Here is a 15846-nt window from a genome sequence, read left to right on the forward strand (position 1 = left end):
GCCTTCCTGGGACAGACACCTCCCCTGCATCCTCTGCTCTAGCTCCTTTCTTAAGTACATAGACAATAGTATCTGATGAGTACTTCCTGAGTTGTTTTATAGATACTAAAACCACCACCAAATGGAAGCTGCTCACTACCTGATCATGAGCCCCCAGACCTACTGTCTACTAAGGACTGACAAGGTCAACCACCCGATCACTTCAACGTAAGCTAATCAGAGAACTGTGCACAAGCTGATCACATACCCTGTGACCCACCTCCATTACCTGGCCTTAAAAATACTTTGCTGAAACCCTTCTAGAAGTTCAGGGTATTTTGAGCAAAGCCACGTAGTCTCCTTTTCTTGGCCCTGAAATAAGCCTTTCTCTGCTCCAAACTCTGATGTTTCATTTGTGTGGCTGCACAGTGCATCGGGCACACAAACTTGAATTTGATAACAGCTTGGCATGTTTTGGCCAGTGACCACACAGCCCTATCAACCACATCTTACTAGTTACCTTAATCTTCTTTTTTAAAGAAATTTTTATTTTTTGGCCATGCCACATGACTTGCAGGATCTTAGTTCCCTGACCAGGGATTGAACTCGTGTCCCCTGCACTGAAAGGACAGAGTCTTAGCCACTGGACCACCAGGATGTCCCACCTTGGTCTTCTTAAATACCAGCTCTTTGCCATCTCAGGGACTTCACACTTTCTGTTTTCTCTGCCTGTAATGTTTTTTCCCAAGAAAACACAAACTTTAATATTTTGCGTTTCGGCTGCCTACAAAAGATTCTCCTTTGCCACCCTACTGAAAATGGAATCTATTCCTCTTTCTTCTTTATCTTTGCACCCTGCTTGGTTTTCTCATAATACAAACAAAATTGCAATAATTTCGCAGACTTCTTTATTTGTTTATCACGTTGTCATCTTCCTATCTGCTGGACTTTTGACTTCATGCAGAAAGAAGGACTTGCTGATGGCGCTCACCATTGTAGACTCTGTCTTCGAAGAATCGTGATTAATAAATGTTCATTGAAGGACTAGTGGTTATATGAGTATACATGCATGAGGGAATTCACTCAATGTGCATTTTACCATGGTAAATTCAAGTAAATAAAAAATGTACACAAAATGTACTTATAAATGCATTAACATTACTAAGAGATAGTGCATGAATTTGCCTGTGTACCTTACTTGCATTTGCGTCACCCATGTTTAACACAGAGCCTGGCTTAATACTTCATCCATCTCTCTGACATAAAGTGGCCAAACTCAGATCCCGTTACATTAATGTGGTTTCCTTTATACTTCCTCTCGGAAAGTCATCAAATAGATGATTTAGGACATTGAACATAGAAAACCGTTTATAGAAATCACTCACTAAATGTGAACTGATGACTTGAAATTCAACAGGATAAACTGCTAAGAGGACAAGAAAAAGGTGTATAGGGTATTTGTCTTATCCACCTGTTTAAGAGAAACAGGTCTCTTAAAGAGCTGCCAAGAGTGTATGATTAAGGCCTTGGGACTGGGTCACCTGCAGATGAATCTGGGCTCTACCGCTTGCCAGCTCTGTGACCTTATGCAGAGCGCCTAACCGCTCTGAACCTTAGTTCTGAGAAATGAAATATTTCCTGCCGTATCATTAAACAAAGGATGTCACAGTCATCAACAACTGCTCCAGCGCTGTTGGTGAGCTGGTGAGCCCTGAGGGGACGCAGAGAGGGAGGAATACCTGCCGTCCAACAGTCTTCAGTTGTAGCCACTCCCTTCAATGAGCCGTGAGGAAACTCGGGATGTCAAAACACAAGGTAACGGCCCCAGAGAGCTTAGGTGCACATCAAAGAAATTAATTCAGTGAGCCCAGACTGTTGTACCTTCTCATACAGAGAAAAGTGCTAAATTCCTTAACTTTAAATACCTGGTTTGCCTTTAATTAGCAATACTCTTTGGATGTTCAGACTACCTGCCCTTTGTTGCAAAGCTTCTATATAACCTGTCTCCCTGCCTCATGGACATGAGTCTGAGCAAGCTCCGGGAGATGGTGAAGGACAGGGAAGCCTGGTGTGCTGCAGTCCATGGGGTCGCAGAGAGTCAGACGCGACCGAGTAACTGAACAACAAGTGTTTTATCTGCTTGGAGCAGCTCTCTCAGGGTTACCTGAGATGCTGCCTCCCAGGTTTGAAGTCCTAAAAATTCCCACCAAATCAAACCTAACTCTCAACTTTGAGGTGGTGCGTGTTTTCCAGCCAACAGTTTTCTCGTGAAATGGGGCGTGTGATTCCTACCGGCAGAGCCCTGGTAAAGATTCAGTTAGATAACGACTGGGAAGCACTCAGCTCAGTGCCTGGCAGGCAGCAGGCCCTTGCTAAAGAGTGGCTTTATTAGCAGTACTAAGCACCAGCCCAGGCCCGGCCCTGGTCCTCTGGGCCCACAGTCAGTCCACTGTGAACACCGCATAGTAGGGCGTGCATGTGGGGCGCAGCCAGGGAGCAGGGCAGGAGGCGGGGTACCCACCCCAGGGTCTCCACCTCAGACTTCTCTTCCCCCCAGCCCAGCCAAGCTACTTCCTTCACTCCTGATCCCAACTCTGGGCCCCAGGGATGCTGGGAATAAAGGGCCACAGTCAACAATCTTTTCAGCTGTGTCACTGTTTCTCGCACCTTCAAGTCCCTGGACTTCAGAAGCCAGGGGAGGAGACCAGCCTCAGAACCAGAGCCTGCCCACCTGGCAGCCTCATCTCTCTCGAGTGCCCTCCCTGCATCCCTGTCTGAGCATCTGTCTCCCTGGAATGCCAGCCCAGCCAAGGCCATTCCCACCAGTGAGCTCTCACCCTGCCCCTGCCAGCTGATGCTCCCTGCGCATTCCACCTATGGCCCTCGGCTCTGAAATGGGGTTTTACCATTTCCCTTATTTTACAGGTGAACCAGCTGAGCCCCAGGTGACCCAGGAGTTCCAACTCCCACAGGCCTTAGCTGGCCTTAGCTGGCCTCCTCCCCACATCTCCAGAGAGCCCAGGGCACCAGGCTCCATGCTCGCGACCTCAGTCGGGGGTCAGTTTTGTTCTCTCCAGCTTACAGGTGAGGAAGCCCAACTTCAGTCACTCGCCTGAGATCATGTGGCACCAGATGGCAGAGATGCCCCACAATCCTAGCCCCTGGCAATGCAACCACCTCACTATACTGATTTCCTGGGGAAATAGTCTTGACAATCATCCTGAATTGGGAACATGCTCTTTTAGGGTAAAACATCAAAGGATGAGGACCTCAGCAGAAGCCCTGAGGAAAGGGGACTTCCCTGGCTAACCCAGACAAGTAGACTTTCCTCCCTGTCAACCCTTCCATCGTCATTCAGAGGGTATAATTAGATGGCTGGCACCCAGGAGACGTGATGGTCAGTCTCCTGCAGAACTTCTCCCGTCTCGCCCAGCCAGTGGACACTCAAAGCCAAGGCCTCCTGTCCCCGGGTCTCAGCCCCAATGACCCCAGACAATTTGGTCACTTTGCCATTCAAACTCAGATCCTTAGAGCACCAGCTCAGGTGACAGCTGCCTGCTAAGCTGCTTCAGTCACATCCAACTCCTTGAGACCCCGTGGACTGAAGCCCACCAGGCTGCTCTGTCCATGGACTTCTCCAGGCAAGAATTACTGGAGCGGGTTGCTATTTCCTCCTCCACGAAATCTTCCTGACCCAGGGATCAAACCCATGTCCCCTGCGCTGGCAGGCGGGTTCTTTACCACTAGTGCCATCTGGGAACGCCCCAGGTAACAGCTGCCTTAATTCAAATCCCAGCAACGCCACTTGCCAGCTATGAGCCCTTGGGCAGGGACGGGATCTCTATGCCTCAACATCTTCACCTGTAAAATGGGAATAATAATAGTCCGGCTGTGACAATAAATGAGAAAGCAAACTTCTCAAAAAATGTTAGTTTGGAGGTGGAGGTGTGTACTGTTTCTCCTGAAATGAAGCCAGACATTCACAAGGACTCTTATTTTCTTCAGGAGGCAAGTGCTGCAGCTGGACGGCTGGAAGCGGGATATGGAAACGCGCCCAGGGCCAAGTGAGGACAGCCGATTTCATCCAAGTGCCCTGGCTCAGGAGGGAAGGGCTGCCTTGCGATGGCCTCTGTGCCAGTCTAGCAAGTGGGGCCCCTTGGGGCCCAACACCTGTTTTCATTATCAGACCCACATTCCCGGGATTCCTGGGTGAACCAAGCACTTATTACAACAGACTCAAACACCGAAGGAAAATACTCATTTGAGGCCCAGACACGGATTTTTCATTTTCATAATTGGCCGTTGGGTCTGCACGTCCTGAGGATGCAGGTGGAAGGGAGCTGCGGACAAAGCGTCTCTGTGGGCGCTCAGCTGCCCATGGCGGAGGGCGGGGCCGGCTCCACCCACGAAGCCCTCTGGAGGCCCATCCCCCTGCCCCGGGGCCTGGCTTGCCAGCCCCTGGGCCAGAGGAATGGGCATCTACTCTGCTTTGCAGAAGTGGCCAGGAGGCTTAAGAAATCTCCTTCAGACCCTCACAAACTAGTCGTCTAAGTCAGGATCTCAACTAGGGGGTGGTTTTAGCTCCTAGAGGACAGTTGGAAATGTCTGCAGACCTTTGTGGTTGTCACGACTGAAGGTGGAGGAGGAGGAGGAATGGATGCTACTGGTCAAGGAGGCTGCCCAACGTCCCACAAGACACAGGACACCCCCAACAAGAATGACCACCCGGATCACAAGTGTCAGTAGCTCTTGTCTTCTTTTCCCTGTTCAGGGTTCATGGAGGCGTAAGAAGGGGAGGACGCGCAGTCACCCAGGTGCCTCCTTTAGGAGGGAGAGACTTGTACAGTGGGGAATAAAGGTCAGTATGCACAGCCCCATACCCAATGGGTACAAGGCCACCTCACTTGCTCAGTCATGTCCGACTCTTTGCGACCCTATGGACTGTATGTAGCCCGCCAGTCTCCTCTGTCCATGGGATTCTCCAGGCAAGAATACTGGAGTGGGTTGCCATTTCCTCCTCCAGCGGATCTTTCCCAACCAGGGATCAAATGAGTCTCTTACGTCTCCTGCATTGGCAGGTGGATTCTTTATCACTGCACCAGCTGGTACAGGGTGGAAAGACACAAAAGAAGATTCCAAATCCAGCAGACCTGGATCCACACAAAGCCTCCATTCCAGGAGGCTTTTCACATTTCCAGGTGTGAGGCTCTGGGCAAGTTGTTTCAAGGATCTGAGCGTGATCTGTGACACGAGACCGCCACTGACACCGGCAGGCTAGGTGTGAATATGAGAGGTGACGGCACTGGCGGAGGACCTAGTGTCTACCTGGAGCACGGGAGTTCTCCACCCATGCCCCCTCCTCCCTCCTGGCTCCACAGCTCCTTTCCATAGGCTTCTGGTCTGCCCCTTCCTTCCCCCATGCCCCCTGCCTCCCTCTCTCTGCCTCTCCAAACCCTCCCAGCACCCGGGTCACCCTCCCTCCAGAGCATTTATGCAGCACCCCGTCTCTGGCCATCTCCCTAACCCAGCAGAGACGCTGCCTTGGCCACACCCTGGTTTCTATGGGTCATTCCTGGATCTAGGGATACGGTGGCATATTTGGGACCATGGGGTGCGTGGGAGAGATGTGCGTTTGGTGATGTGCACACGTACTGAGCATTTGTGTGTGTGTGTGTTGGTGTGTGAGTGAGTGTTTCTGTGTCTTGTGTGGGTGCATATATCCTGGGACTACTTCTTTCTTCTTTCATTTCCTCCCAGTCTCTGCAGGATACTCTGCAATATGCTGGACTCACTGTCTGCAGAGGGTCCTTAGCAGAAAACCGCATAGGTGATGCCCCCCGATTTCAGAGCAGGCTCTTTATTTCCTCTCCCTGAGGAGGATGCCTAGACCCAGGTTATATGCCATCCTGCCTTTCCCCACACCTTCCCATCCTCCTTTTTGGAGCCAACCTGTGCCCTACACACCTGGATGGAGAGATGCTTATACGAAACCCTGCTGAAATAACATATTCCAGTGGGAGCTCTTAGGGTTGCTCATCAGCCAGGATGGACCAGGCCAGCAGTACCTGCCTTGAAAAGGTTGAAGTCCTCCTTAATGGCTGGTGAACAGCCTCTGCCCTGGATCCCAAAGGCCCCCTGATTCCCAGGATCCAGCCAGCAAAAAGCTAACCCAGGCCCTGCAAGGAGCCTCCCTGGGACCCTGCTGCTGGGCTGGGCCTGGCCTTCCTCCAGCAGCTCTGATCAGCTGGTACCTCTGCCATACCAGCTGTTAAATATTTGCAAACATTCCCGGGAGACAGGGGCCTTATCATACCGCAAATCACTGAGAGCAGCGATGCAGATGTTGAGCAGCTCTGAAATCACTGAAGACAGAACCACTGACTGCCTGCAGGATTTCAAAGATATCTTCAAGGAAAAAAAAATTAAAAAGATTATTTTCTAGGATCTTGAAGGATGAATGGGAGTCTACAGGAAATTGAAGAGAGGGAAAGCTTTACCAGGTCACGGAAGAAGAAGTACAAAGGCACGGAGGTGTATGACTGAATCTCTGGCTGAAGCAACCACTTGCCCAGAGTGTAGAAGGTGGGGATGATTGGAAAGGCGAATCGGAGACTAAATCAGAACCAGCCTTGAATGCCGAGCTAAGGGGCTTCAGCTACTCTTGGTGGTCTCCAGATTCTGTAGACCAAGCCCAGGACCAGCTACATTATTGGTGGGTCCAGTGCAAACTGAAAATGGGGGGCTGCTTGTTCAAAATACATTAAGAACTTCAGCACAGTTACAACTCAACACTAAATTAAGAGCAGGGTCCTTCTAAGGCCTGGGCCCCATGTGACTGCCCATGCAGGTGTTACCTCCCAGGGCCACCGCTCTGAGCTGTTGTCCTGCCTGGGCTGTAGGAGATGGCAGCCTGAGCCCACAAGGCCTGAGAGAGGAAGCAGGAAATACTTCTGCAGAATTCTTCTGGCCTCAGGGGAGATTACCTCTTTCCTCAGCAGAGATCGGGTTACCATTCCAGGCGCACTGGTCAAAGAGCCTTAATTCATCAGAGAGGTGTGTGCAGCACTTTGCTCTCAGTGTACTACTCCCTCACCCGGCTGACCCTGCTGCTGTATAAACACACGAGGCAGGTGCCCCGGAGGGCCTGAAAGCCTGCTTCTGGTAAGCGCTGGCTCCAACCAATGCCCAGCGGCTTGGGGCTTGGGGATGTGCCCGGAGCCTGCCCAGGCCCCATCTCAACAGGGCCCAGCTGGAGGGTTCAGAGGGCCATCCGTGGCCACCTCACTAGGAACCAAGGAGCTCAGTGACTCACCTTCCCAGAGATGAGACAAGCCGCCAGATGGGAGAAGGAATGAACAGGGGTCTAACTATACCTCTGATGCAAATAGAGGTCGAAATCAAAAGCTCCTCTTCTTGAGGTTAATAGATTCATTTGGTTAGAAGTTGAGAAGCATTTCACCACAACCTCTGTCTCCAGCAACCTGCCCTCAGAATTTGCATATGTTTTGAATGAAAATTGTCAGGACCATGCAAACTAGACAGCTATATGCATCTTATCAGATGGCTGTCGGGGAATTTGGAGGGAACAGGCTGGGTTTAAACACAAGTGAGGGCTGAGGCCCTTGTGTGGATCTGGCCCCTGTGATAGTATCTGTCCCCACCCTGACCCAAGCTTATGATAAGCCACCTTCTCCATTTCACTGGCCCCTCGGCAGCTAACAAGCCACCTGCTTGCGGGGAGACCCGGAGAAAGAGAAATGATTCTTTATGTCCCTCTGGTTCTACTGAGGTCAAGTGTGAGGGGCAGGTGTGGGCGCTGCTGCCGCTAAAGAGATTTCCGTTGATCCGTTACTCCATCTTCCTGCAGTGCTTCAAACACTTCATCCCTCACCTTGTGAATCCTTCAACCGTGTTTGCAAATAATACCTATCTTTAGGGGAAAAATCCAAAAGGAAACAGTTCATTATCTTTATTGTCACATCATATATATCACATAAGTTTTTTGCAGGAAAAATTAAAATACAGATACACAGTGTGAGGAAACGGATACGTGGTCCTAAAGCTCCCATCGTTCCCCAGAGGGTCCCTGCCATTAGCTGGCAGAGTTGTTTGTTCTCCCAGCCTCACTCTGCCACAGTGCTGCTCAAAGAACCCTGTCTTCCTGACATTTGGATGTTCCTCACATCCCTAGCTCTTGCCCACTGATTGCCAATGTCCCACTCTGGTTCTTAAGACAACAAGAAGGTCCTGCTGCTGCTGCTAAGTCGCTTCAGTCGTGTCCGACTCTGTGCAACCCCATAGACAGTAGCCCACTAGGCTCCTCTGTCCCTGGGATTCTCTAGGCAAGAACACTGGAGTGGGTTGCCATTTCCTTCTCCAGTGCATGGAAGTGAAAAGTGAAAGTGAAGTCGCTCAGTCGTGCCCGACTCTTAGCAACCCCATGGACTGCAGCCCACCAGGTTCCTCCGTCCGTGGGATTTTCCAGGCGAGAGCACTGGAGTGGGTGCCATCGCCTTCTCCACAAGCAGGTCCTAGTCCCCACCATTTCTGCATATACCAGAGGCGGGGAAATTGATAGTTCTGAGCCCAGACATTTTCTACCAAGCATTCCCCTTGCACTGAGCTAGGCCTGGGCAAGATGCAGTCGAGAGCCATAAGCCATGTGTCACAGCTTCTTGCAGTTCGACCAAGAAAGTAGCCACCCTCCCATCTTCCAGTTTCCAGACTGAGATTTGCATTTTGCTTTTTAAAGAACTTAATGTCACTTCATATTACCCACTGCCCTTCAGAGTTTACTTCTTGTCTACCTGCAGTTCCCAAGTTTATCATCCCAAGCTTAAATTATTTTCATAATGGGAGAACACAGCACATTTATCTTTTACAAAATTTATTTGGCAGATATTACATGCCCAGGCTATGGGCAAGAAATACCTGAGAGGTAATAGAGATAAAAGAAACATCTTCATAACTACCTATAAAAAATAGACCATTTAGGGACTTCCCTGATGGTCCAGTGGTTGAGAATCCATCTTGCAACGCAGAAGACAGGGATCCCATGTGCCACAGGGCAGCCAGGCCAGCCTGCCAGAAGCTGCTGAGTCCCTGTGCTCTAGAGAAGCCCACGTGCCACAGGAAAACATCCCACTCAGCTAAGACCCAACGCAGACAAATAAGTACAATTTCTAATTAAGTTTTTTCGCACGCACACACTGCTTTATTTAATTTATTTGTTTTACGTTTGGCTGAGCCGGGTCTTCGTTGCTGCTCAGACTTTCTCTGGTTGCCGCGAGCAGGGGCTCCTCTCGAGTTGTGGTGTGCAGGCTTCTCACTGCAGCAGCTTCTCCGGTTGCAGAGCACAGGCTCTAGGCACGCAGGCTTCAGCAGGTGTGGCGCAGGGGCTCAGGCATGATCCCTGGCACGTGGAATCTTCCTGCATCAGGGATCGAAAAGCATTCCCTGCATTGGCAGGTGGATTCTTATCCACTGCGCCACGAGGGAAGTCCCAATCAATGTTTTGTTTTGTTTTTTAAGACCATCTATTTTCATTTCAAACTGCTTAATACATCCAAGGGTTGGAGCAGAAGGACAAGAAAGCCAGCATATATTTTAAAGGATGATTCTCCTGGGGCAGGATTGCTTAAGGAAGTTTTCCTGGAGTGTCAATAATACGATTCAGAGAAGCTACTTCCTGCCCTGGACTGGGAGGTTATACATCTCCTGTAATAAAAATGATGACAATTAGATAAATGGCACTATTACACTTACCCAAGGTTTATACACATCCTGACGACAATGATGATGGCAAGGATGTTGAAGTAATGGAGTTAAGTGATATGATCTATGCCTAACACAGCAAGCATTCAGCAATTGGGAGCTATTACGTTTATCTTCCTTCTTTCTTATAAAGTATTATATTTCCCATTTTATATATGAGAGCCCTGAAGCTCAGTGAGGTCCACACCCTATAACAGATCACAGTAGCGTAGCAAGTGGGTAAGCTGAGATTTGAACCCAGGTTCCCCAAGAGTTAAGATGAGTTGTTATGACAGCTTTTCCAGAGTCTCTCGGCTAAATCATAGAGAAAAAGACATCAGCTCAGCTTTTTCTTTTAATTCCCAAATGGTTACCCAGCATTTTTCAGAAATTGTCTGATTACTGTTGTTCACCTGCTTTGTTACAGTTTGAGAGGAAAGTCCTCCAAACGTGAGTCACAGTCCAGCCCTAAACATTGTCCGGCCTGCTAACGTTCCCTTGATTTTTTTCCCCAAGCTCTCCCTGTTTCCATCTAGATCAAAGCCTAAGTATTATAGCTTAAATATTTGTATTTAAGTTTGTAAACTAAATATTGAAAGATGTCACTTGGGGGTATCCAACCTTGCTCAATCTGTTTCAAACAAAATCTTTGAATGTTAGTTTGAGAGAAGGAGAAGACAACATTGACTTTGGTCTGAAGGTTCTTCAATTATTGAGATCTTCATACTCTTCAAGATTGTTTATTTAACTTTCCAGCATAATTAAAAATCTCTTCAAGTTGTCAGAAGGCACACTGAAATATGATGGCAGACCCCTGTCTGTATTCGAGCCTTTAAAGATAGTCATTGAATCGCCATCCCTCGAATCCTGAGACATTCCCTACAATAACACATTTCCTGCTTCCATTTGAAAAAGGTCTGGAAAGATCTTCCAAATTTGAAACACTAGGCCAGAATTCTGAGCGTCTGAGTAGCAGCTGGCCCCTGGTGACGTGTGTGCCTCCCAGGATTGCTTATGTCGTGCATGTCCCCTGCCAGGCCTGCCACAGTGCAGACCCAGATGTCACCTGCCAGGCCTGCCACAGTGCAGACCCAGATGTCACCTGCCAGGCCTCTTACAGTGCCTGCCCAGATGTCACCTGCCAGGCCTGATACAGTGCCGGCCCAGATGTCAGCTGCCAGGCCTGCCACAGTGCAGACCCAGATGTCACCTGCCAGGCCTGCCACAGTGCAGACCCAGATGTCACCTGCCAGGCCTGCCATAGTGCCGGCCCAGATGTCAGCTGCCAGGCCTCTTACAGTGCAGACCCAGATGTCAGCTGCCAGGCCTGCCACAGTGCTGGCCCAGATGTCAGCTGCCAGGCCTGCCACAGTGCAGACCCAGATGTCACCTGCCAGGCCTGCCATAGTGCCGGCCCAGATGTCAGCTGCCAGGCCTCTTACAGTGCAGACCCAGATGTCAGCTGCCAGGCCTGCCACAGTGCCAGCCCAGATGTCAGCTGCCAGGCCTGCCACAGTGCAGACCCAGATGTCACCTGCCAGGCCTGCCACAGTGCAGACCCAGATGTCCCCTGCCAGGCCTCTTACAGTGCTGGCCCAGATGTCACCTGCCTGGCCCTGCCACAGTGCCGGCCCAGATGTCAGCTGCCAGGCCTGCCACAGTGCCAGCCCAGATGTCAGCTGCCAGGCCTGCCACAGTGCCGGCCCAGATGTCACCTGCCAGGCCTGCCACAGTGCCGGCCCAGATGTCACCTGCCTGGCCCTGCCACAGTGCCGGCCCAGATGTCAGCTGCCAGGCCTCTTACAGTGCCGGCCCAGATGTCACCTGCCTGGCCCTGCCACAGTGCCGGCCCAGATGTCAGCTGCCAGGCCTGCCACAGTGCAGACCAGCATGTCCCCTGCCAGGCCTGCTACTGTGCCCGCTGAGATAGCACCTCCCAGGCCTGCTATAGTGCCGGCCCAGCGTGTCACCTACCTCCCCGTGTGACTTAGACAGGTCACCCCATCTCCTCATGTGATACCTCAGACACCTAAGTCACTTTCTGCTTTCCAGCCCTGAACTTCTCAAATGAGCCTCAGCTGCTTGCACTGAACAACTCATCCACCTCTCCCTTGCCCAGAGCACAGTGCCCTGAGACCAGACGTGTCTGTCCCCTGTGACACTGAGTCCCCTGGAGTGGAGACAGCAATGTCACTGGTGACCTCTATGTTGACTGGATATATATTTTTCAGGCTGATTTCTTCCTCCTAAACAGCAGCCCTCATTTTCTTATTTGGAAAGCCAACACAATCAAGCTTTTCCAGACATAGCCCCAGGCTCAGAAGCGTTCTTTGGTTAGTTCCTTGACTCCAGGCAGGCCATAGCACTCTTTTAGAGGAGACTTTTGGCTTTGCTCCTTTAAAAAAGAAGGAAGATCTGACAGTGCTGGTATAATCCTGTAACTCCTACAGTTCTTCTGTTTAAATTTGGTTGTGTTGCAAGCCCCAGCCACCTTTTGGAACTGATTGCTGAAGTAATGTCCCAGGAGCACTATGATGGTTTCCTGTGTTTTATTCTAAAGCTTAATCTTTTTGTTAATCTATGTATTAGCATTCTTTAAAAGTTTTTTAATAGTCCTTTTACACTTTTCTTATTAGCTGCCTTAATTTCTGTGTATGGATTTACTTATGTTTAAATGATAGACTACTTGACACAGCATATTAAAAGGTCATCCTTCTAAGATCTGGCACTTTCTAGAAATAAGTATTTTCAGGTTCATAATAAAAAAAAAAAAAATAAAATAAAAAAGAAGGAAGAAAGAAAGAAAGAAAAGAAGGAAAGATGGGAGTGAGGGAGGGAGAAAGAAAAGAAGGAGGGAAAAATGGACTGTTTTGATTTAAAATACAACACTTTTGGCAACATTGACACAGTTTAAACCTTAATAACAACAGCAAAAAGATTTACCTGCAATTCCATCACAACAGCAAACAAACCCTCTTTAATCTTTGTCCATACACACATACAAACTTTACCATAAGAATGGTTAACATTTGCTGAATGCTTGTTAAACGGATTGGGCCTTTGGTATTGCAACACCAAACCCAAAGTTATGTAGAGATTTTCTCCTATATTATCTTCTATGAGTATTGTAGTTTTGCATTTTTCATTTAGTACTATAATATATTTTGAGTTATTAAATACTTGTATAATGCAGGTGTAAAGCCTGTATCTAGATTCCTTCTTTTGCATGTGGTTACTAGGTTTCTCTAGCACCATTTGTTCAAAAAACTTTTTTCCATTGTGTTGCTATGGTCCTTTGTCAATAATCAGTTGGCCATATTCATGTGGGTCTATTTCTGAACGCTCTAATCTGTTTCACGGATTTTGTGTGTGTACTTTGTGCGTAGGTGCTAAGTCACTTTAATCGTATCTGACTCTGTGCCCCTATAGACTGTAGCCTGCCAGGCTCCTCTGTCCATGAAATTCTGCAGGCACGACTACTGGAGTGGGTTACGTATCCTCCTCCAGGGGATCTTCTTGACCTGGGGATCAAACCCGTCTCTTACCTCTGCTGCATTGGCAGATGGGTTCTTTACCACCAGCACTTCCTGAGAAGCCCTGTATGCACTCTAGTTTGCACTAATGTGTAAAGTTATTTGTTATTTATTGTTAAATTTTATGGGGGATAATAGATTTACAAGGTTGTGTTGGTTGCAGGTGTACAGCAAAGTGAATCTGTTCTACAAATACGTACAGCCACTCTTTTTTAGATTCTTTTCCCATATAGACCATTACAGAGAGTTGAGCAGACTTCCCTGTGTTGTAAGTAGGTCCTTATTAGTTATCTGTTTTATATACAGTAATGTGTATATGTCAATCCCAATCTCCCAATTTGTCTCTCCCCTCTAATCCACCCAAGTAAGTAACTGTAAATTTATTTTCTGCATCTGTAACTCTGTTAATATTTCATTTTGTAGATAAGTTCATTTGTAGCCTTTTCTTAGATTCCACATGTAAGCAATATCATATATTTTTCTTTGTCTGACCTACTTCACTCAGAATGAGAATCTCTAGGGCTATCCATGTTGCTGCAAATGGCATTATTTTATTCTTTTTTATGGCTGAGTAATATTCCATCATATATATATGTATGTATATATATATGTATGTATATATGTGTGTATGTATATGTATATATATATGATGGAATATTACTCAGCCATAAAAAAGAATAAAATAATACCATTTGCAGCAACATGGATATGTATATATGTGTATATGTATGTGTGTGTGTATATATATATATATATATATACACACCACATTTTCTTAATCCATTCCTCTGTTGATGGACATTCAGGTTGCTTCCCGCTTCTGGCTATTTTGAATGGTGCCGCGATGAACCCTTGTGTAGATTTATTACTGTGTTCTTGCACCAGTACCACTCTGTCTTGATACCTATAGCTTTATAGGAAGTCTTGAACATAGATAGTGTCAGTTTCTATATTTGTTCTTCTCTGATATGGTATCAGCTATTTTGGGTCTTTTGCCTCTCCATATAAATTTTAGAATCAGTTTTTATATATATATTTACAAAATAACTGGGATTGTGATTGGGGTGACATTAAATCTACACATAAATTAAAAGACGCTTACTCCTTGGAAGGAAAGTTATGACCAACCTAGATACCATATTGAAAAGTAGAGACATTACTTTGCCAACAAAGGTCCGTCTAGTCAAGGCTATGGTTTTTCCTGTGGTCATGTATGGATGTGAGAGTTGGACTGTGAAGAAAGCTGAGCGCCGAAGAATTGATGCTTTTGAACTGTGGTGTTGGAGAAGACTCTTGAGAGTCCCTTGGACTGCAAGGAGATCCAACCAGTCCATTCTGAAGGAGATCAGTCCTTGGTATTCTTTGGAAGAAGGAATGATGCTAAAGCTGAAACTCCAGTACTTTGGCCACCTCATGCGAAGAGTTGACTCATTAGAAAAGACTCTGATGCTGGGAGGGATTGGGGGCAGGAGGAGAAGGGGACGACAGAGGATGAGATGGCTGGATGGCATCACCGAATCAATGGACGTGAGTTTGGGTGAACTCCAGGAGATGGTGATGGACAGGGAGGCCTGGCGTGCTGCGATTCATGGGGTCGCAAAGAGTCGGACACGACTGAGCAATTGAACTGAAGTGAAGTTGCAGCGAATGGACATCTTGACAATATCGGGTCCTCCTATCCTTGAATATGGAATATCTCTATTTACTCAATTTCTTTTTATCCTGAAGAACCAGAATCCAAATTAAAACAAATGCAAACAGAGCTGATATGATGCACATGAACAAGGTAGGGGGAGAAAAGGACTCCACACACAACTCATCAAGAGTCTCTCCTTGATCAAACTTCAGATGGACTCCTCTGAGCCTCTTTTTTACCCCCTTTTCTACAGTACTTATTATTATTTTGAAATGGAATTACTGGATCAAAGGAGATAAATCATCTTAAAACTGTTGATGCATATTGCCAAATTCCTTTTCAGCAAAAATGCACTCATTTCCACTCTTTTGTAGCAGAGTCTGAAAGTGATCATTTCCTCTCATCTTTTCCATCAACAGTATCATCATGTGAACAAATATTTTAAATAACTTTAAGCAAGATTTTTAAAATAGAAGCTTTAAATGGATACACTGCTCACTCACCAGCTGACTCCATTCGCACTGTGACTAGCATCCCAGTAGCTGATGGGCTCTCTCTTTTGACAAGGCCTCATCCTTGGACCCTGTCATTGGCTTGCCTAACAATTCTGCGGAGTCACTTAAGCAGGAATTCCCACACAGATATCTGATCACCTCTGATACCTGATTAAATTTTTCAGTCCCCACCCTTGACATCCAAGTCTTTGGCCTGCCTTCAGTATGAATCCTGTTAACTCATTTTAGCAAGAATTCTTCTACGGTGATGTCTCCTCTTAGTAATTTTCCATTCACTGACCCCCTAGTCCGTTGGTTGACTAAAAATCTCCAGATGTCTTCGTTGTAGTCAGAGTGGACGCTGCTCTCTCTCCTCTACTGCAATAGTCTTGACATCTATTCCGGGAGACACGTGGGAAGCACTGCACAGTCTGGTCTTTGTTACCTGCTA

The sequence above is a fragment of the Bos indicus x Bos taurus genome, chromosome 20 (assembly GCF_003369695.1).
Source record: "Bos indicus x Bos taurus breed Angus x Brahman F1 hybrid chromosome 20, Bos_hybrid_MaternalHap_v2.0, whole genome shotgun sequence".
NCBI classification, from domain to species: domain Eukaryota; kingdom Metazoa; phylum Chordata; class Mammalia; order Artiodactyla; family Bovidae; genus Bos; species Bos indicus x Bos taurus.